The 21,235-nt window shown below is 37.1% G+C and overlaps 1 protein-coding gene across 4 annotated transcripts in view; it reads left to right on the top strand.

The window, feature by feature from the left end:
* Positions 1-21,235, top strand: part of DAB2 (DAB adaptor protein 2) — a 942,412-nt gene that overhangs the window by 553,374 nt on the left and 367,803 nt on the right. For 2 of the 4 annotated variants that reach the window (XM_085002144.1, XM_085002139.1), the window contains exons 4-5: positions 14,440-14,467; positions 20,354-20,410. The exons of the other annotated variants lie outside the window; for them this stretch is intronic. The gene's annotated coding sequence lies outside the window, so the exon portion shown is untranslated. The remainder of the gene's footprint in view (positions 1-14,439; positions 14,468-20,353; positions 20,411-21,235) is intronic. 4 annotated transcript variants of the gene reach the window in all.

Genomic DNA, 21,235 nt, shown 5'->3' with positions numbered 1-21,235 from the left:
TTGGTCTATGTACCCATTACAGAGGTGGGCCAAGGGGAAGAAGGCCCAGGGACATCTGCTCAGTCATATTATGTATGTACCTTTTGCTATGGCACATCTCAGAGTCTTTTGGAAGTAGTAAGAAGAAAAAAAAAAATACACACAAACACATAGAATCATTACTTTCAAATATACTCTGCAAGCTTTTCCTTATTTTGGGAGTACTGGATTGAATTTGAAGCTCTAATTATAAAGAAGAGGAAGGAATTAATTGAATGAGAGGTTTTATAAATAAAAAATGAAATACATAAATATGTGAAAACTGTCTGGACAAATGTTCGTTCAGTAGTTGTACTTAATAGAATTGAGGGATTTATCTTCTCTGCAGAGGCTTTGCATAAATTAGCTAAAAATATTGCTTCCTACTTCATGGAGGAAATGAAAACAATCAAAAGATTGATTCCCTTGGAGTCCTTCTTGTACCATCAATCTCCTCATTTACACACAAGTGTAAACCCCTTCCCTGCCTTCTTTCTCACTGAGAGAGACAAACGGTCTGTGCTCCTATAAAAGTCAAGCCCTCCCCTTGCCATCTATCCCTCCCACCTCCTTGCAGATGTAGCTCCAATGACTTTCCCTCTTTCTCTTGAGTCATTACTTTGCAATCAGAAAAACAAACAAACAAACAAAAAAAAAAGCAGCAATATTTTCTGTTAAAGTGAAAACTAAAATCAAAAAACCTTGGCTTGCTTCTCCCCCTGAATTCTCTGCTCCATTTCCCTGATGTTCCTCACTGCAAAATTTCTTGGATGATCTTAGCTGTGCTCCCTGCCTGCAGTTTTTCTCCTTCCTTAAATCCATGGCAGTTATGCTGCCACCACCAGTCTATTAAAATGACCTCCTGTTACTAAGTAAAAGGTGACTTCTCAGTGGTCACCTCACATGAGCTTTCGTCAGATGGAACGCAGGTAACCACTCCTTTCTTCCACAGCTCCCAGGACAGCATGGCTCTCAGGCTTCCTCCTACTTCATTGCTCACTCCTTTTCTCAGGGCTTTTTAAGGTGAGAGAAGCTGATTGAAAACAACAAGACTTACATATTCCCAGAAAATCTAGTTAAAGGAGCATAAACAAGGACAAGATATGGGATCTGGAACAATTTAAATCAGGGGGCACTTTTAGCCTTTTGGTCTTTTTAGGGCCGCACCCGAGGCATTTGGAAGTTCCCAGGCTAGGGGTCTAATTGGAGCGACAGCTGCCAGCCTGTGCCACAGGCACAGCAATGTCAAGTTCAATCCAAGCCTCATCTGGGATCTACGCCACAGCTCACGGCAATGCCAGATCCTTAACCCACTGAGTGAGGCCAAGGATTGAACCTGCATCCTCGCGGATACTAGTCAGATTCGTTTCCACTGAGCCATGAGGGGAACTCCAGGGGACACTTTTATGCGGTGATAAAAGATGAACTTTTGGACCTCCTCAGTGTGTACAACAGAATTAACTCAGCCCTCTCAGATGCTGTGACGCTGTGTTCCTAAAGGTGCCAAAGGGATAAGCAGGGCATGCATCTTAAAACATTAATACCTTTTAAGTGTAAATCTATACAATTAATTAGTTAAATATGAATCCTTTTATACACAGCCTATATTTGTAAGAAGCCAACCCAGATGTCATAAAAACTGCTCTGGCCTTCTCTTGTAAGTTTTTAGCATGAATCTGATAGAAGTCTAAAAGCCAATTTTCTGATAATCACTGAAGGAGTACTTAACCTGCCAGGAGAGGAAGTAACCCATTAGAGAAAGGAAACCCATCAGGGTAGAGCTTGAATGACAATAATTAATTAGGGGTTTCACAAATCTCAAAATCCATGGTCATTTATTGGGACAGATGTGGGAAGATAAAAGAGTAAGACTTGAGTTGCTTAATGAAGTGGTCAGAGGTACAGGGCAGAAAAAGAGGAAAAGACCTACCTGTCCATCTATTCAGATAGGAAAGAAAAAAAAAAAAAGGTAGTGTCAGAGACGCCAGTGAGAAGACTAAATTGCCCCAAGAGGAGTATCTCGCATTTGACAGAATTCATGGCAATGTAATGGAAAAAGAAAGTCCAAGCAATGCTACAGAGAAGAAGAAACAAACTTCCCATAAAAAAGATGTGTTTGCCACAGTATACCTCTGGCTGTTTCTATAAAAATATCAACAACACATATGCATCCTGGGGGCATATTTTTATTCAACACATTTTCAACCCATGAGTTATAAAAATTGCCAGGACACTTGCATATGGACAGGACATCTGCTGAAAGACTTCCCCCCAAGCAGATTCAGAGAAAAACAATTAAAGAACACATATGGAGTGTTTGGAGCCATTTTTATGAGTTCCTAAGTTTAAACTTCAACAGCTCTCTAGCTAAGGTGAAACATTGCCGAATTATATTCACATTCACCCACTGACCGGCATCACAGACTTAAGATTCAAAGCTACATAGTTCTGGGCAAAGATTTTACCTAGTTTAAGATCTGTCTGAAGGAGGCAGACAACAACAGAAAGTATTTCAGTGCTGATTTCAGTGTTCAGAGGCAGCTGCAAAAACCCCTTGATTCCTGAGTGTGTGCCCCCATGAGCTCACTGGAATCCAGCTGCTTCCCCTAAAGAAAGAATCTTACTGACTTGGAATATTGAACCAACTAGTCTTCTTTGGTGAGCAGGAGCAGTTTTCCCTCCCTAGACACATTCTGCCAGACTAGTTCCCAGTCAAAAGTCTTTAATCATTTTATCATAATGCTTAATTTTTAAGGACATAGCAGACTCAGCATTATCATTCGTTCCAAAGATAATCCCCAATGTGAGAAAACGCTTTTTCATTCTTTTGTAACTACAGAAAACACAGTACTGCATTCCAATGACTTCAAACAAGAAAATGTAGCATGTATAAGGAAAATCTGGCAAAAATATTATGGGAATCTGTTTTTATAATTTGTTTTTCTAGTGATCTCTGCCCATATCCTTTGACCTTCAGTTCTTGACAAATGTAGGGCTTGCTTTTTGGCCAAAGCACACAAATTGTTGTGTTTTTTAATTCAGTGTCCATTTGCAATGGTTGGCCTACAAATTCTAAGTAAATAGAGATTTTAGGTGGTTATATATGTAACTGTTTTCTATATCATAAGAGAGTATCTCAGAATGGGTAAATGGCTGGAGAAGCAGTCTTTGATGCCACACAGAGAGAAGATGTTGTGAGTGGTTATGAAATGATGTAGAAAAATTTCTCATCTAGGACCCACCTAACTCAATGTAATGGCCATATTTCTTAATACTACCTGTTGGTGGATAGAGACAGTGATGGAGGGATCTCTTTGTCTCTTTGGGATTCTTATCAAGTTTCTACTGCCAGCCCTAGAACTGCGTACCTAGCTATCTCTTGTTCTCTTTTCCTTGTTCCTTCTTTCATTCTGCTCTGCCACTCAGTCTCGTATCGAGCATTGAAAGAGACTGAGAAACAAGTGGGGGTCTAGGAAGAATGAGGCATGCAATCTCTTTACAAATAAATAAATGAAAAATCCTGTGGGGTGGCATCATGAGTCTTTGATATATAGCAGAAATACTGCCTTGTGTAGAGTGAGGAAGGGATGACAGACGGAAGCATCATCAAGCTTAAAGTCATTAGAATTATAGAAGGGAGGCTATGGAAGGCACCATGAAGATCACTGAGAACATACAATTCTCATTTTACAGGTAAAAACAGGCTCAGAAAGATATCATAACTTATTTAGACAGGCAGCAAATAAGCAGGAGTACTAAAACCCAGTATGTCTAGCTTCAAACCCAGGGCTTTCCCTTTAGGCAGCACATAAAATTTTTACTAAGAATCTTTCAAATCCATTACCTGCTGTCTTTGGACCAAATTCTGTGGCAGTGAAAATTAAAATACACTCTCTGAGTATGCCCACACAATGGGTTCTGAAATAGCCCTGGCCTCAGGGTAAATCTCAGAAGGTTTGTGAGGAATATCAGACCATTTGCCTCCATATTCCTGTATTGTGAGTTGAAAAAGAAGAAAAAGTTGAGGAGATAGAAAGAAGTGACTGCTCCTGTCCAACTTGAGAGGAAGCAAGGACTTGAACCTTTTCCAGGGGAGCATCAGCCAAACTGACTCATTAGCTACGTGAAAGTGCTAATTGTGGTGGACAGTGTAACCTGTTGAATGTGACACTGTGACTTATTAAGGCTGGAATCATGTCTGATGGTTTGGACATACCCATTAAGGAAAAGGAGATTCCACTATGTGTTTGCAATACATAAAACGCTGAAGAGGAATATGACAAACCATGTTATCACTGTGTACAGTAGGATATGCAATATTCTGACATTTTAAAAATTTGTAGCAGTATTCCCGATTAATACAGAACATTTGCATATCTGTATCTGACAACCATTTTTATATTTTAAGTTGTTGATTTGGTTGTCATGAAGTTACTTATAGTATTCTCTTATAATACCTTTTGTAGGATATTAGTGATTACCCTCTTTAATTCCTGACTTTGATAATTTGTCCTCTCACCTTTTTTCTTGATCAGTCCAGCTAGAATATCAATTGTGTTGATCTTTTGTACAAAGACCCAATGTTTGGTTCATTGATTTTTTTTTTCCCTGTTTTTCTTTATGTCATTAATTTCTGCTCTGTTTTTTGTTATTTGCTTCCTTTTTGCTTTGCATTTGATTTGCTCTACATTTTCTAAATTCTTGGAGTGGAAGATTATTGATTGTATATGTATTTTTTATATTACTCAATGAATTTATTACTTTTATAGTTGAACAATGATATAATATAAGCATTTATAGTTAATTTTCCTCTAAGCATTATGTACATTTTGACATACATTTTTAGTGTTCACTTTGATATTTTCTAATTTAATTTTTAACTTCTTCTTTGAGTCATGAGTAATGTAGAAATTTGTTTTTTAACTTCCATATATTTAGAAATTTCTCAGATATCTTTATTAGTAATTTAAGTCTTGTAATAGCACATATTTTATATGATTTCAATTCCTTTTCTTTCACTGATTTGTTTTATGGACTAGCATGTAGTTTACTCTGAGGAATGTTTTTTGTGTTCCTGAAAAGAATGTGTATTCTTCAGTCATTTGGCGGTGTGTTCTATTTATGTTAGATTCACAAGTCTGTAACCTTACTTATTTTGTTTTTAATTGTGCTAATTATTAAAGTGAAGTATTCAAATCTCCAAGCTATACATTTTTTTCTGTTTCTGCTTTGAATGTTCAGATTTTGCTTCCTATATGTTGTGGCTCTATTTTGAAGTGTACATATACTTCTATAATTGTTACAGTTGTTAGATCTTCTTGGTGTAGTGATCCTTTTAGCTTTAAGAAATGGCTCTATTTTTAATGAGTAATTTCTTTTCTTAAAGTCTATTTTGACTGACATTAATGTAGCCATTCCAGCTCTTTTATGGGTATTGTTTATATGATGTATTTTTCCATCCTTTTATTTCAACTAATTAGTGTCTTTGAACCTTGAATTTATCTCATAGACAGGAGATAAGTAAATCTCTGCCTTTTGATTGAAGTTTTCATCTGTTTACATATGCTGCAGTTATCAGCATGGTTGGATTAATTTCTGCCATTATGCTATTTGGTTTTTTTCTGTCACATGTGTTTAATATTTCTTTTACCTTACTGTCTTTTTTTAGGGTTAAAAATATTTTAGAGTATTGGTTTTACTCCTCAGTAGATTTTTTAGCTGTATTTTTGAGTTATTTTCTTAGTGGTTATACTTCTAACATCACAATCTACTTTAGTGTGATACCTAATTCCAACAGAATATAATGTCTTTGTTCCAAAATGTCTCCTGTGATATATATATATTAAACAAAATATAATTTGTTTATATTTACATTCCTATTTACCATTTCCATTGTGCTACATTATTTTTATTTATTTATTTTTGTCTTTTTGCCATTTCTTGGGCCGCTCCTGAGGCACATGGAGGTTCCCAGGCTAGGGGTTGAATCGGAGCTGTAGCTGCCAGCCTACGCCAGAGCCACAGCAACGCAGGATCCGAGCCATGTCTGCAACCTACACCACAGCTCAGGGCAACGCCGGATCGTCAACCCACTGAGCAAGGGCAGGGATCGAATCTGCAACCTCATGGTTCCTAGTCAGATTCGTTAACCACTGTGCCACGACGGGAACTCCTATTGTGCTACATTATTTATCAGTGTCATATTTGTTCATTTAACATTCATGCTTATTGATATTCTCCAAAAAGCTCTCACAAGTCATAATGTATTATATGGGTGCTATTGAAAATAATGATGATGATATTTTTCATTACACTCTCTTTGAGCATGTCTGGTGAATCCTATATTTCCTTGACCCTCAGATTCTGCCGCAACTACAGATAGTAGTTTCTAGCAGAACGCATTTTCAGTGGTAGAAAGCAATTTTAAACACACATGGTTAAATGGATCAACTGCAACATAAAGGGAGAAAAGGCAGATTAAATTTGATCTCTTTAGCAAAGAAAAATTGTAGGTGCTTATTTTAATTCTATTCCATAAAACCAGAAACTATCTTGTAAGATATTTAGAGATTGTAAGTTATGTTCTATAGATATAACTTACTTAAGTTTACACAGCTGGTAAGTCATGAATTAAACCGAGGCAAATGGCTTTCAATGTTCATTATCTTATCCCAAAAAAGTAGAGAATAATATTTTTGTGACTATTTTCTTCTTTCTCCTTCCCTCCCTGCCATCCATCCATCTTTCTAAACGTCTTTCTTCCTTCCTCCTCCCTTCTTTTCCTTTCCTTTCTTTACTTTTCTTTTTCTTTTCTTTTCTTTTCTTCTTTCTTTCTTTCTTTCTTTCTTTCTTTCTTTCTTTCTTTCTTTCTCTTTCTTTCTTTCTCTCTCTCTTTCTTTCTTTCTCTCTCTCTCTCTCTCTCTCTCTCTCCCTCCCTCCCTCCTCCCTCCCTCCCTTCCTTCCTTCCTTCCTTCCTTCCTTCCTTCTTTTCTTTCCTTTTTTCGTCATTACAGGCTCTCTCAACTGGCTTTACCACCTAGTCACAATTCAGAATTCATCTCCTTTTGCAGAAGCATGAAAACTAACCATTGTATTGTAATCAAAATGAATCATCCCTTATTATTTCTTATTGACATAGATTAACTGGACTCCTACCTTATAATCCTCTCAAAAGTAACTAACAATGCAAATAAATTTCCCACTAGATTTTCTAAGGATTCATTTATGCTTTTGCCTAAATACACTTTTTATCTGGCCTCTGAAAAGTTCAATTTAACAGTATGACAAATCAGAGTTCCCGTCATAGCTCAGTGGTTAATGAACCCGACTGGGAACCATGATGTTGTGGGTTCAATCCCTGGCCTCGCTCAGTGGGTTAAGGAGCCAGCATTACTGTGAGCTGTGGTGTAGGTTGCAGATGTGTCTCAGATCCTGCATTGCTGTGGCTATGGTGTAAGAAGGCAGCTACAGCTCCAATTCGACCCCTAGCCTGGGAACCTCCATATGCCGTGGGTGCAGCCCAAAAAAGCAAAAAACAGAAAATAAAAATAAAATGATGACAAATCAACTTTATTTGGTAAAAGTTATGACTTTAAGTATCTACTAAGTCATTATGTAGGTTAATCAGCGAAAATTCTAATGTTAGGCTTGATTCAGGGGCCAAAGAAAATACTGATGGATTCCCATTTCCTATCTCCTCGCCTACAACCTTCACATGCCATTTCGTCCTTGGTATCATGGGCGAGCTACCACACCTGGGGTGCCTGAGATAGAGATCTTCCACATGTTTTCTTATTTTAGGGTCTGCTTCTTCTTCTCTGTCTTCTGCTTTGAGCATATGCAGGATGTAAAATTGGAGCCATGAGTTGTGTCCTAGATGTCTGGCCTTCTCTGACAAACATGAGGACATGGGGTTTGCATGGTTTGTTGTTGTTTGTTTCTCACTTGAAGCATATCCTCTCCCCTCACCTTCAACCCCTTTTCTTTTACCCTCAAGTTTCCTTTGGGATCTCTTCTCCCATTTGTCCTAATACACATCAGGAATGGAGAGTTGTAGATTTTCTAACCAACTCAGGGAAATGTACTCAGAAAGAGAACTATTTTGTGAGCTGTTAATTCCATCACAACAATAGTGCTATTACTGATGGGCAGTGAAAATTCTTTCAAGTCTTAGGGAGTAAAGTATAAATATTCCCAGGCATCATTTCAAAAGCATCTCCTTACTTGGTGCTTATTCCTTTAATATTTCACTATCATTTTTCATTATTATTCTAGGAAATCATTAGGATAAAAACAGGATGTTTATAGAAAGTCCCCCTTGCTTTTACCCAATAAGGCTTTTGGAGTCATAGACATAATAATGCTATGAACTTGGACAGTGCCGTTATACCAAGGAATGCTGAATGATTTCACTAGCTGAGTGCCAATTCACCAGCCTGCCTGGAATTTCTGTTAGTAGGCTCTTATTTATTTTTTTCAATTTCTCTTTTCCACAAAATAGGGATATAAAACCGAGATGTCAGTATGCGTATAGTTTATATTGGTAAATGCTTTTATCACTCGTCTGTTTTGAAAATTCTTCCAGCCACTTCTCTTCACATCATTGTGTGATTTTTTTTGTCCAAATGCCTTAATGTTGAGTCATTGAAAAGTAGAATTATAAAATTCGTTATATATATATAACTTTTAATGCCTCCCCCAATATTAACATCTTGCCTAACTATGATACAACATCAAAACTAGGAAATTGGCATTGAAACAGTCCAAAGACCTTATTCAATCATACAGGCACTTGGTGTATGTTAGTGTGTGTGTATGCAGTTCTCTGCAGTGTTATTACATGAGTAGCTCTGTGTAACCATCAACACATAAGATGCTCAACTGTAACATTGTCATGAGATTCCTTTTTCCTGCTCCTTCATAGCCACATCCACCCCAGTCCCAAGCCCACGCCTAACCCCTAGCAACCATAATTTGTTCTCCTTATCTGTAATTATGGCACTTCATAATTATTATATAAGTGGATTCATGAGTGGATCAAATGTATGTATATTTTGAGACTGGCTTTTTGAACTTAGCCTAGTTTCCTTGACCTTCATCCAAATTTGTGTCTTTATCACTAGCTCTTTTTGTACTTATTTCTGAGTAGTATTCCATGATTTTAAACATACCTATTGAAGGGCCATCTGGATTGTTTCCAGTTCTTGGCCATTAGGAAAAAATCTGCTATAAGCATTCATATACACATTTTTGCATATTAAAAAAAATTTCTCTGTAATATATGTCCTGGTCTTGTGTTAAGTCTTTTTCTAGAATTGAAAATAACTTCCAAACTGTATTTCAGAATGACCGCACCATTTTATATTCTTAAAGACAATGAATGAATGATCCAGTTTCTTTGCACCCTCTCTAGCATTTAGGGTTATCAGCTATTTAAAAAAAAAAAATTCTCAGCTGTGTTGTTGTTTCTCTTTTTGGTTATAAATTGCATTTCTGTAATAACCAACAATGATAATGACAATGAAGATGATAATACTTTTCATAGCTTCTTCTTTGAGAATGGCTGATAATCTCTGCCTTTCCTTGACCCTCAGATAATGTTGAACATCTTTTCAGGTGCTTATTTTTCTCCTGTATATTCTCTTTAGTTAAGTCTCTGTGTGTATCTTTTGCTTATTATTTGATTTTTTATTAACCCTGAGTTTTCAGAGATCTTTATATATTCTAAATACAAGAACCTTTTTGTATGTGTAATTTGCAAATATTTTTCCACATTCATAATTTGTCTTTTTTTTTTTTTTTTGTCTTTTTTGCCATTTCTTGGGCCGCTCCCATGGCATATGGAGGTTCCAGGCTAGGGGTTGAATTGGAGCTATAGCCACCGGCCTACACCAGAGCCACAGCAATGCGGGATCCGAGCCGCGTCTGCAGCCTACACCACAGCTCACAGCAACGCCAGATCCTTAACCCACTGAGCAAGGCCAAGGATTGAACCCACAACCTCATGGTTCCTAGTCGGATTTATTAACTGCTGAGCCAGGATGGGAACTCCTGTCTTTTCATTCTTTTAATAGAATCTTTCACAACACAGAATTTTAATTTTGATGAATTCCAGCCTATCAGTTTTTCCTTTTACTGGATTATCCTTTTGGTGTCAAGTCTAAGAACTTTTTGCCTCATCCCAGTAAAGACTTTCTCTCACAGTTTCTTAGAAGTCTTATAGTTTTCTGTTTCATATTTAAGTTCATGATCCATTTTTGAGATAATTTTTACATAAAATGTGAGTTTGATCTATATAGAAAGAAATTTTAAAAGACTCACTGTTACTCCATTTCTAAGAATTTATTTTGAGTAAATAAGCAGAAAACTTTATTAAATTGTATGCCTAAAGATGAATTAATGATAGTACTCCTAATAACTCACATTCTGAATCAAACTCCAGCAGATCAGGGCTACTCAAAGTATGGTCCAATTTTTTTTAATTGAAGTATAGTTGATTAACTTTCTAGTGTTTGTCTGTAAACTCTTGTCTCTAGGGAGTCCATAACATACTAAGTTAAGGAATTAAGAGGAAGCGTTAACCCTTCACAGCTATTTAACAAGGTATCTGTTGAACCTAATTTCTAAGAAATAGAGGCTTGTATTTTATGCCTTATTTTCTTTTTTTAGTCATTTTTATTGATATTTTAATTTATCACAAAAATAATAATCCATTACAGGCTGAAATTTTAAAAAATCCTTAACTATATGGTTTAAGAAGTAGTGATTGGACATTGTAAATCAACTATATACTTTAATTTAAAAAAAAGAAGAAAAAGTGATTGGACTAGTGCTTCCTAGCCTATATAATTCATAGCACACAGATTTAAAAAGTTGATAATATTTGTGTGAGACACAGAGTAAAGTCGAAGATATTTAATTACTTTTGAACTGGGTTTGGGTAAAAATATTATCTTTATACTATATATTCATAAAAAGGAAAGCATAGTTAAAAACAGGGAAGGCATTAGTTGTTGAACCAAATAAAATATTTTGCAGTATTTTTTAATGAGAAATTTGAACATGTCTTTGTGAAAGTGATTTTTTTACATTAGGATATGAGAGTTGATTTTGTATTTAAGGAATCAAACACATTTTGCTTTTATTCCCTCAGCAAGTTAAATCTTGAAATTCCTTGCTTGAGAAGGCTAATGGATCTTTAATCCAACTAAACTGTTTTCATATCAAGCATTTCAGAGTATTGGGGATGCTCTAATTTACCGAATGAACAGGCACTGTCAGAGCAGTCATGCTACAGTTCCCTGGACCCAGCACTTAAAAATCTCATCAAGAGCAAATGCACATGTACACCAGAAACTAACACAATATTGTAAGTCACTACTTCAATTAAAAAAAAAAAAGAAGAGCAAATGGACAGAATTTTCTGATATATGAAAACAGAAATGGAGGATGGTACCTGGAACTGCTATTCCCAGGCACCCCATATGTCCTCCTTTCCCCTCCACCACATCTGGTGACACTTTGGTCTGTTCAGTATATTCCTTGGTATCTGGAATACAAGCTCCTTCAGAAGCCTCACAGGCCCTCAGTGACAATAGGCAGCAGTGGTGAATTCAGTAACTGGCCACTGCCAAAGACAGACATCCAAGTAGAAGGGCACCTCTTGACCTTTTCACCGTTTCACAATGGAACAAACAGCATGAGCTTGGAGCATTCATTCTTTTCCCAGCCTGCACAGACCACAGACAGTCTCATTAGTCTCTTCCTGCTCCGAGGGACACCAAACAAGGCTTCTCATAGTCATAGGCAACTGAACCAAATTCTTCCCTGCTCTCTTGGGTCCTACCTTTGAGGCAGAAGAGACTAGCATCTCCTGGCTCATCATTTTGTGTCTGCACATTTGTTTGGAAGCTCTGCACCAGGCTCTTCACAGCAGAAATTATCCCCTCCTGGCTCACTGTAGTATCATAATGTTTAGCACTGTTGCCTGCCGTATAGTATATGCTCAATAGAGACTTGTAGAATGAATGAATCAGGCACCCCTGTGTTCATAGCAGCACTATTCACAATAGCTAAGACATGGAAACAACCTAAATGTCCATCAACAGATGAATGGATTAAGAAGATGTAGTTCATATATACAATGGAATACTACTCAGCCATAAAAAAGAAAAATTAATGCCATTTGCAGCAACATGGATGGATCTGGAGACTCTAACACTGTGTGAAGTAAGTCAGAAAGAAAAAGACAAATACCATATGATATCACTTATTTGTGGAATCTAAAATATGGAAGAGATGATCATATTTAAAAAAAAACAAACAAGCAAACCAAAAACAGAAATAGATCATGGCCAGGAAGAGCAGACCTGGGGTTCCTGGGGGGGTGGGGAGGGAGTGGGATGGATAGGCATTTGGGGGGTTTTGGAGATGCACATTGTTGTATCTGGACTGGATGGGCAATGGGATCCTACTGTATAGCACAGGAAATGTGTGTGATTGGGTCACGTTGTACAACAGAACTTGACGAAACATTGTAAATCAACTATATAATTTAATAATAAAAAAATGAATGAATGAATCTCCATTAATACATGACTTGTTAAATAAACATTATCTGTCCATACAATGAAATACTATGTAGCCCCTAAATTGAATGGAATATATCTTCCAGGAAACTGTCAGTGAATAACACTGGGTGCAAAAATTAAACTTGCAAATAGTATGCATGGTATAACCCAATACATAATTTATGCAAGAGTTTGCTTATTCATTTGGAGGTATCATGAAGATTATTAACATTTTAAATTTGTTCTTATTTTAATTTTTCAAATTCTTTCTAGTTGTTTCTTTTTTGGCTTGTTACAATTACTTACGTAGATACTGCCTCTCAGAGCTTTAACAGTGAAGAGATGTGTTCCCTGTGAGAAAGAACAGAAAGTGAACAGCCAATTCAAAGACTGAGCTTCATCCCCCTTCTTTTCAGTAGGTCAGGTAGTGTCTAAACGGAGCAAATACATAATGTAAGAATCTGTATTTCCCAAAGGTCTTTCACTCATTTGTGTGAAAGATAATATCCTATCTCATTTGTGCCTCAAATAAGTTTAGTTCTGTGTCCCTTCTTCTTGCCCGAATGATATTGTAGTTTTTTAACTTTCCACAAAAGTCCCTCCTCCCCAAAGTCCTTCTGGGAGAACTCATTTAGGAGTCTAATCAAAATGTATCTTTTTGACATCACATCTACTCTGTCCTCACCTGTCAGGCATCGTCACTCACCTTGACTTTGTGGAGCTCCCTGGTGGCCTCTGGTGATGTGGGAAACAACTGGGTTCCTTAGTAAGGCAGCTTGTGCTCTATTACCTCATGGAATTTTTAGGAAAATTGTTTTTACTGTTTTTACTTGAATGCTAATTTTCTTAAGTCACAAGGCTATGGGGAATAAGCTAAAAAGAAATTCAAATAACAGAAATTGTGTATATTTAGACTCATGTCTCTGTACTTACGCTAAAACTTTGTTAAAAGGCATTCCTGCCCACTTGACTCCCTGTAATGTTGGGATATTATGGCCATAGTGCTCCCTGGCCTTCCATGAAAATAGACTTGTAGCTGCCCACATGAAGATGCTCACTGACATGCTCAGACCGTACTTAAGTTTAAAACACAAACCCCAGATTTGAGTAAATAAACTAAAAGGCAGAACAGTAAAATGATGCACCCAAGAACACGTAGCCGCTTAACCTACTGTATTATTTTTCCCACTTGTGATGTTTTTGTAACCTTATAAAATGACAGTAAGATATACAGTTTTTAACATGCAGGCAAGCTTTTCAATTCCCATTTTTGGAATTTAATGGTCATTTCCATTACATTTTCAATAGGACAAACATGAGCATTTCTAATAATAATCTTTCTACAAAAGGAGAACACAAACATTATTCAAATATCTCCCACACCATTCCTCTGAAATGGATTTAGTGAAGATAAGTAAATGTGTTTATGTATTCCAGGCTTTTGCATTTTTAAAAATGCAGTGTTGTTTCTGAATATAAAAGAAAATTGAGATGATTCAGAAAAATATGAAAACAGTTTGAATAATCTCATCACATAAAGCTAATGATCATGAACATTTCATAATGTGTTTCTGTCAGTTGGATCTCTATGCAATTTTAATTGATAATAGGTCAGTAGCATTTTCTTGTATCAAATATTTTCTAAACATGATTGAAAATGAAATATTTCTTTTGAGATTGTTATTTTTAAAATTATTTTTTAGAGAGATATCTATCTATTGCTTTGCAAATACATTTTCTCAGATTGCCTCTCAATTTTTTTGGATTTTTTGCGTGCAGAATATATTAATTTTCATGCGGTAAATTTAACAACCTGTCTTTTTTTTTTTTTTTTTTTTTTTTTTTTTTGCAGAGAATGACCTTTCCCAAGCTTGAGTAAGGTAAATTTTTTTTCATTTTTTTTTATTACTCAAATGAATTTATCACCTCTGTAGTTGTATAATGATTATAACAATCTGATTTCACAGGATTTCCATCCCACAGCCCAAGCACATCCCCCTACCCCCAAACTGTCTCCTCCGGAGACCATAATTTTTTCAATGTCTGTGAGTCAGCATCTGTTCTGCAAAGAAGTTCCGTCTGTCCTTTTTTCAGATTCCACATGTCAGTGAAAGCATTTGATGTTGGTGTCTCATTGTATGGCTGACTTCACTTAGCATGATAGTTTCTAGGTCCATCCATGTTGCTAAAAATGCCAGTATTTCTTTCCTTTTGATGGCTAAGTAATATTCCATTGTCTATATGTACCACATCTTCTGGATCCACTCCTCTGTTGATGGACATTTAGGTGGTTTCCATGTCTTGGCTATTGTAAATAGTGCTGCAATGAACATTGGAGTACATGTGTCTTTGTGAGTCGTGGTTTTCTCTGGATAGATGCCCAGGAGTGGGATTACTGGATCAAATTCTATTTCTATGTTTAGTTTTCTGAGGAATCTCCATACTGCTTTCCACAGTGGTTGCACCAATTGACAATCCCACCAACAGTGTACTAGGGTTCCTTTTTCTCCACACCCTCTCTAGCACTTATTGTTTGTAGACTTTGGGATGATGGCCATTCTGGCTGGTGTAAGGTGGTACCTCATCGTGGTTTTGATTTGCATTTCTCTAATAATGAGTGACGCTGAACATCGTTTCATGTGTTTCTTGGCCATCTGTATGTCTCTTTTGGAGAACTGTCTGTTTAGATCTTCTGCCCATTTTTTGATGGGCTTGTTTGTTTTTGGTATGGAGCTGCAGAAGGTGTTTATAAATTTTGGAGATTAATCCCTTGTCAGTTGATTCATTTGCAAAGATTTTCTCCCATTCTGTGGGTTGTCTTTTTGTGTTGTTTAGGGTTTCCTTTGCTGTGCAGAAACTTTGAAGTTTGAGTAGGTCCCATTTGTTTATTTTTGTTTTTATTGTCAATACTCTGATAGGTGGATCTGAGAAGATGTTGCTGTCGTTTATGTCAGAGAGTGTTTGGCCTATGTTTTCCTCTAGGAGTTTGATAGTATCTGATCTTATATCTAGGTCTTTAATCCATTTGGAGTTTATTTTTGTGTATGGTGTTAGGAAGTGTTCTAATTTCATTCTTTTCCATGTGGCTGTCCAGGTTTCCCAGCAGCATTTATTGAACACGCTGTCCTTTCTCTATTGTATATTCTTGCTTCCTTTGTCATAGATTAGTTGGCTGTAAGTGCATGGGTTTAATGCTGGGCTTTCTATCCTGTTCCACTGATCTATATGTCTGTCTTTGTGCCAGTACCATGCAGTTTTGACGACTGTTGCTTTGTAGTATAGTCTGAAGTCCGGGAGCCTGATTCCTCCAGCTCCATTTTTTCTTTTTCAGGATGTCTTTGGCTATTCTGGGTCTTTTGTGCTTCCAAACAAACTTTAAAATATTTTGTTTGAGTTCTGTGAAAAATGTCCTTGATAATTTGATAGGGATTGCATTGAATCTGTAGATTGCCTTGGGTAGTATAGTCATTTTGACAATATTGACTCTTCCAATCCACAAGCATGGTATATCTTTCCATCTCTTTGTGTCATCTTTGATTTCTTTCATCAGTGGCTTGTAGTTTTCAGAGTACAGGTCTTTTGTTTCTTTAGGTAGGTTTACTCCTAAAGTATTTTATTCTTCTGGATGCGATGCTAAACAGGATTGCTTCCCTAATTTTCTTTTCTGCTTTTTCATTGTTAGTATATAGAAACATTATCAATTTCTGTGTATTGATTTTGTATCCTGCAACGTTGCCAAATTCGTGGATAAGCTCTAATAGTTTTCTGGTAGAGTCTTTACGGTTCTCTAGGTATAGTATCATGTCATCTGCAGATAGTGATAGTTTTACTTCTTCCTTTCCATTTTGGATTCCTTTTATTTCTTTTACTTCTCTGATTGCTGTGGCTAGGACTTCCAGAACTATATTGAAGAGTAGTGGCGAGAGTGGACATCCTTGTCTTGTTCCTGATTTCAGCAGGAATTCTTTCAGCTTTTCACCATTGAGAATGATGTTCGCTGTGGGTTTGTCATATATGGCCTTTATTATCTTGAGGTAGGTTCCCTCTATGCCCACTTTCTGAAGGGTTCTTATCAGAAATGGGTGTTGGATTTTGTCAAAGGCTTCTTCCGCGTCTATTGAGAGGATCATATGGTTTTTATTCTTCAGTTTGTTAATGTGGTGTATCACACTGATGGATTTGCAGATATTGAAGAACCCTTGCATCCCTGGGATAAATCCCACCTGATCATGATGTACAATCCTTTTAATGTATTGTTGGATGTGGTTTGCTAGTATTTTGTTGAGGATTTTTGCATCGATGTTCATCAGTGATATTGGCCTGTAGTTTTCTTTTTTTGTGGAGTCTTTGTCTTGTTTTGGTACCAGAGTGACGGTGGCCTCATAGAATGAGTTTGGAAGTATCCCTTCTTCTGCAATTTTTTGAAATAGTTTCCGAAGGAGAGGTGCTAGCTCTTCCCTAAATGTTTGATAGAATTCACTTGTGAAGCCATCTGGTCCTGGACTTTTGTTTATTGGAAGTTTTTTAATCACAGTTTCAATTTCAGTTCTTGTGATGGATCCATTCATCTTTTCTATTTCATCTTGGTTTAGTCTTGGAAGATTGTACTTTTCTAAGAATTTGTCCATTTCTTCTAGGTTTTCCATTTTATTGGCATATAGTTGCATATAGTAGTCTCTTATGATCCTTTGTATTTCTGTGGTGTCCATTGTTAACTTCTCCTTTTTCATTTCTAATTTTATTGATTTGAGTCCTCTCTCTTTTTTGCTTGATAAGTCTGGCTAGGGGTTTATCAATTTTGTTGATCTTTTCAAAGAACCAGCTTTTCGTTTCATTGATCTTTTCTATGGTTTTCCTTGTTTCTATTTCATTGATTTCTGCTCTGATCTTTATGATTTCTTTCCTTCTAATAACTTTAGGTCTTGTCTGTTCTTCTCTCTCAAGCTGCTTTAGATGTAATGTTAGCTTGTTTATTTGGGCTTTTTCTTTTTTCCTGAGGTGGGCTTGTATTGCTATAAACTTTCCTCTTAGAATGGCTTTTGCTGCATCCCATAGGTTTTGGAGTGTCGTATCTTCGTTGTCATTTGCTGCTAGGTATTTTTTAATTTCCTCTTTGATTTCTTCAGTGATCCATTGGTTGTTTAGTAGCATGTTGTTCAGTCTCCACGTGTTTGTGTTTTTTGCAGTTTTTTTCTTGTCGTATAGCGTTGTGGTCGGAAAAGATGCTTGATATGATTTCAATTTTCTTAAAAGTTACTGAGGTTGGATTTGTAGCCCAGGATATGGTCAGTCTTAGAGAATGTTCCATGTGCACTTGAGAAGAATGTGTATTCTGTTGCTTTTGGATGAAATGTCCTATAAATATCTATTAAGTCCATCTGGTTTAATGCTTCATTCAGGGCATGTGTTTCCTTATTGATTTTCTGTCTGGTTGATCTGTCCATTGCTGTAAGTGGGGTGTTAAAGTCCCCCACTATGATTGTGTTATTGTCAATTTCCCCTTTTAAGGTTGTTATCAGTTGCCTTATATATTGTGGTGAACCTATGTTGGCTGCATAGATATTTAAAATTGTTATAACATCTTCTTGGATTGATCCTTTGATCATTATGTAATGTCCTTCTTTGTCCCTGAAAATATTCTTCATTTTAAAGTCTATTTTGTCTGATATGAGTATTGCTACTCCAGCTTTCTTTTGATCCCTGTTTGCATGAAATATTTTCTTCCATCCTCTCACTTTCAATGTGTATGTGTCCCTAGAAGTGAAGTGGGTCTCTTGAAGACAGCATATATATGGGTCTTGTTTTTGTATCCATTCAGCCAGTCTGTGTCTTTTGGTTGGGGCGTTTAGTCCATTCACATTTAAGGTAATTATTGATATGTATGTTCTTATTGCCATTTTATTAATTACTTTGGATTTGTTTTTGCTGCTCTTTTTCCTTTCCTTCTTCTCTTGTTCTTTTCTGCCTATAGAAGTTCCTTTAGTATATGTTGTAAGGCTGGTTTAGTGTTGCTGAATTCTCTCAGCTTTTGCTTATCTGAGAAGGTTTTGATTTCTCCTTCAAATCTGAAGGAGAGCCTTGCTGGTTAGAGTAATCTTGGTTGGAGGTTTTTTCCTTTCATCACGTTGAGTATATCATGCCACTCCCTTCTGGCCTGCAGAGTTTCTGTTGAAAAATCTGCCAATAGCCTTATCGGGGTTCCCTTGTATGTTATTTGTTTCTTTTCCCTAGCTGCTTTCAAGATTTTCTCTTTGTCTTTAATTTTGGTCAGTTTGATTATTATGTGTCTTGGGGTGTTCCTCCTTGGGTTTATTTTGTATGGTACTCGTTATGCTTCCTGGATTTGAGTGAGTGATTTCTTCCCCATGTTAGGGAAGCTTTTGGCTATTATCTCTTGGAATATTTTTTCTGTCTCCTTCTCTCTCTCTTCTCCTTCTGGCACCCCTATAATACGGATGTTGGTGCGTTTCATGTTGTCCCAGAGTTCTCTGAGACTCTCTTCATTTGTTTTCAGTCTTTTTTCTCTTTTCTGTTCTGCATCCTTAATTCCTACTAATCTGTCCTCCACCTCGCTTATTTGTTCTTCTGTCTCCTGTATTCTGCTGTTAGCTGCTTCTAGTGAATTTTTTATTTCAGTGATTGTATTTTGCATCTCTTCTTGTTTAAGTTTTATATCTTGTATCTCTTTGGTCAGTGTTTCCTGTAAGTTATCCATCTTTGCCTCCAGTTTAGTTCCAATGTCTTGCATCTTCTTCTGCATCAACAGTCTAAAGTCTTTTTCCTGGAGGCTGAGAATCTCCTCATGGCTTAGCTGTTTTTCTGGGGTTTTTCCTTTCTCCCTCATCCGAGTTATAGTTCTCTGCCTTTTCATTTTTATAGGTTTTTGGTGTGGTGACCTTCTTACAGATAATAGGGTTGTAGCCTCTCTTACTTCCAATGTCTGCCCCCTGTGGCTGAAGTCAGTATGGGGGCTTGGTGTAGGCTTCCTGATGGGAGGGGCTGATGCCTGCCCCCTGGTAGGAGGAGCCGACTCTAATCCTTCTGGTGGGTGGGGCTTAGTCTCTGGATGGGATTAGAGGCAGCTGTGTGCCTGAGGGGTCTTTAGGTAGCCTGTTTACTGAGGGGTGGGGCTGTGATCCCACCTGGATTGTTGTTTTCCCTGGGGCTTCTCAGCACTGACTGATGTGTGGGGCCAGATTTTCTCAAAACGGCCACCTCCAGAGAAAGGCACTGTTGCTAAATATTCCCGAGAGCTTTGCTTTCAATGTTCTTCCCTCACAACAAGCCACATTCACCCCTGTTTTCCCAGGATGTCCTCCAAGAACTGCGGTCAGGTTTGACCCAGATTCCCTTGGAGACTTTGCTTTGCCCTGGGACCCAGTGCATGTGAAAGTCTGTGTGCACCCTTTAAGAATGGGGTCCCCATTTCCCCCAGTCCCGTGGAGCTCTTGTGCACAAGCCCCACTGGCCTTCAATGCCAGATGCTCCAGGGCTCTTTCTCCCTGTGCCAGATCCCCACATGTGAGAGTTTGATGTGGGGCTCAGAACTCTCACTCCTGTAGGTGAGTCTCTGTGAACCAGTTAGTTTCCAGTCTGTGGGGCTTCCCACCCAGGAGGTATGGGGTTGTTTATATCACGAAATTGCCCCTCCTACCTCTTGATGTGGCCTCCTCTTTTTCTTCTGGAATAGGGTATCTTTTTTAAGGTTTCTGGTCCATTTTGGTGAAGTGTGCTCAGTCTTTAGTTGTGAATTTCGTTGTTTTTAGGAGAGAAGTTGAGCTCCAGTCCTTCTATTCCACCATCTTAATCCCATCTCGAGTAAGGTAAATATTTACATAACTTTTCTCCTAGTCTTTTTAAGTGTTGTTGTTGTTGTTGTTGTTTAGTTACAGTTCCTTTCTAAATCTGTAATTTTAATTTATAGTATGTTGTGATGTACAGGTCTCACTTTATTTCCTAAATTGTTACTCAGCTTTCTCAGGGTTATTTCTTAATAATCTAGTATGTTTAATAATTAGAAATGCCAATTTTACCATTTGCTATTTATGTGTATAATATATATATATATATATATATATATATATATATATATATATATAAAACAGCACCAACTCTATGGTTTGGAGTACCACCCAAAGAAGATTTCTCGCCTCCATTACGTTCTCTAAAAAAAAAAAAAAGATGTATTTTATTGAAATATACTTGATTTACAATGTTGTATTAGTTTCAGGTTTGTAGCAAAGTGATTCATATATATAATGCGTATTCTTTACACATTCATCTGTCCATGGGTATTTTGGTTGCCTCTGTGTCTTGGCTATTGTTAATAGTGCTGCTGTGAACCTAGGGGTGCATGTTTCTTTTTCAATTATAGTTTTGTTCAGATATATGCCCAAGAACGGAATTGCTGGATCACACGGCAACTCTATTTTTAGTTTTCTGAGGAATCTCCATACTGTTCTCCATAATGTCAACACAAGTTTATATTCCCACCAACATCCTTTTCTCCACATCCTCTCCAGCATTTGTTATTTGTAGACTTATTAATGATGGCCATTTTGACTGGTGTGAGGTGATACCTCATTGTAGTTTTGATTTGCATTTCTCTAACAATTAGCCATGATGAGCATCTTTTCATGTGCCTTTTG

The sequence above is a fragment of the Sus scrofa genome, chromosome 16 (genome assembly GCF_054392235.1).
Source record: "Sus scrofa isolate SSC_HxYL_T2T_F1_AM1 chromosome 16, Sscrofa_HxYL_maternal_Yorkshire_Landrace_v2.0, whole genome shotgun sequence".
NCBI classification, from domain to species: Eukaryota; Metazoa; Chordata; class Mammalia; order Artiodactyla; family Suidae; genus Sus; species Sus scrofa.
This window is presented reverse-complemented; position numbering and strand designations above follow the sequence as displayed.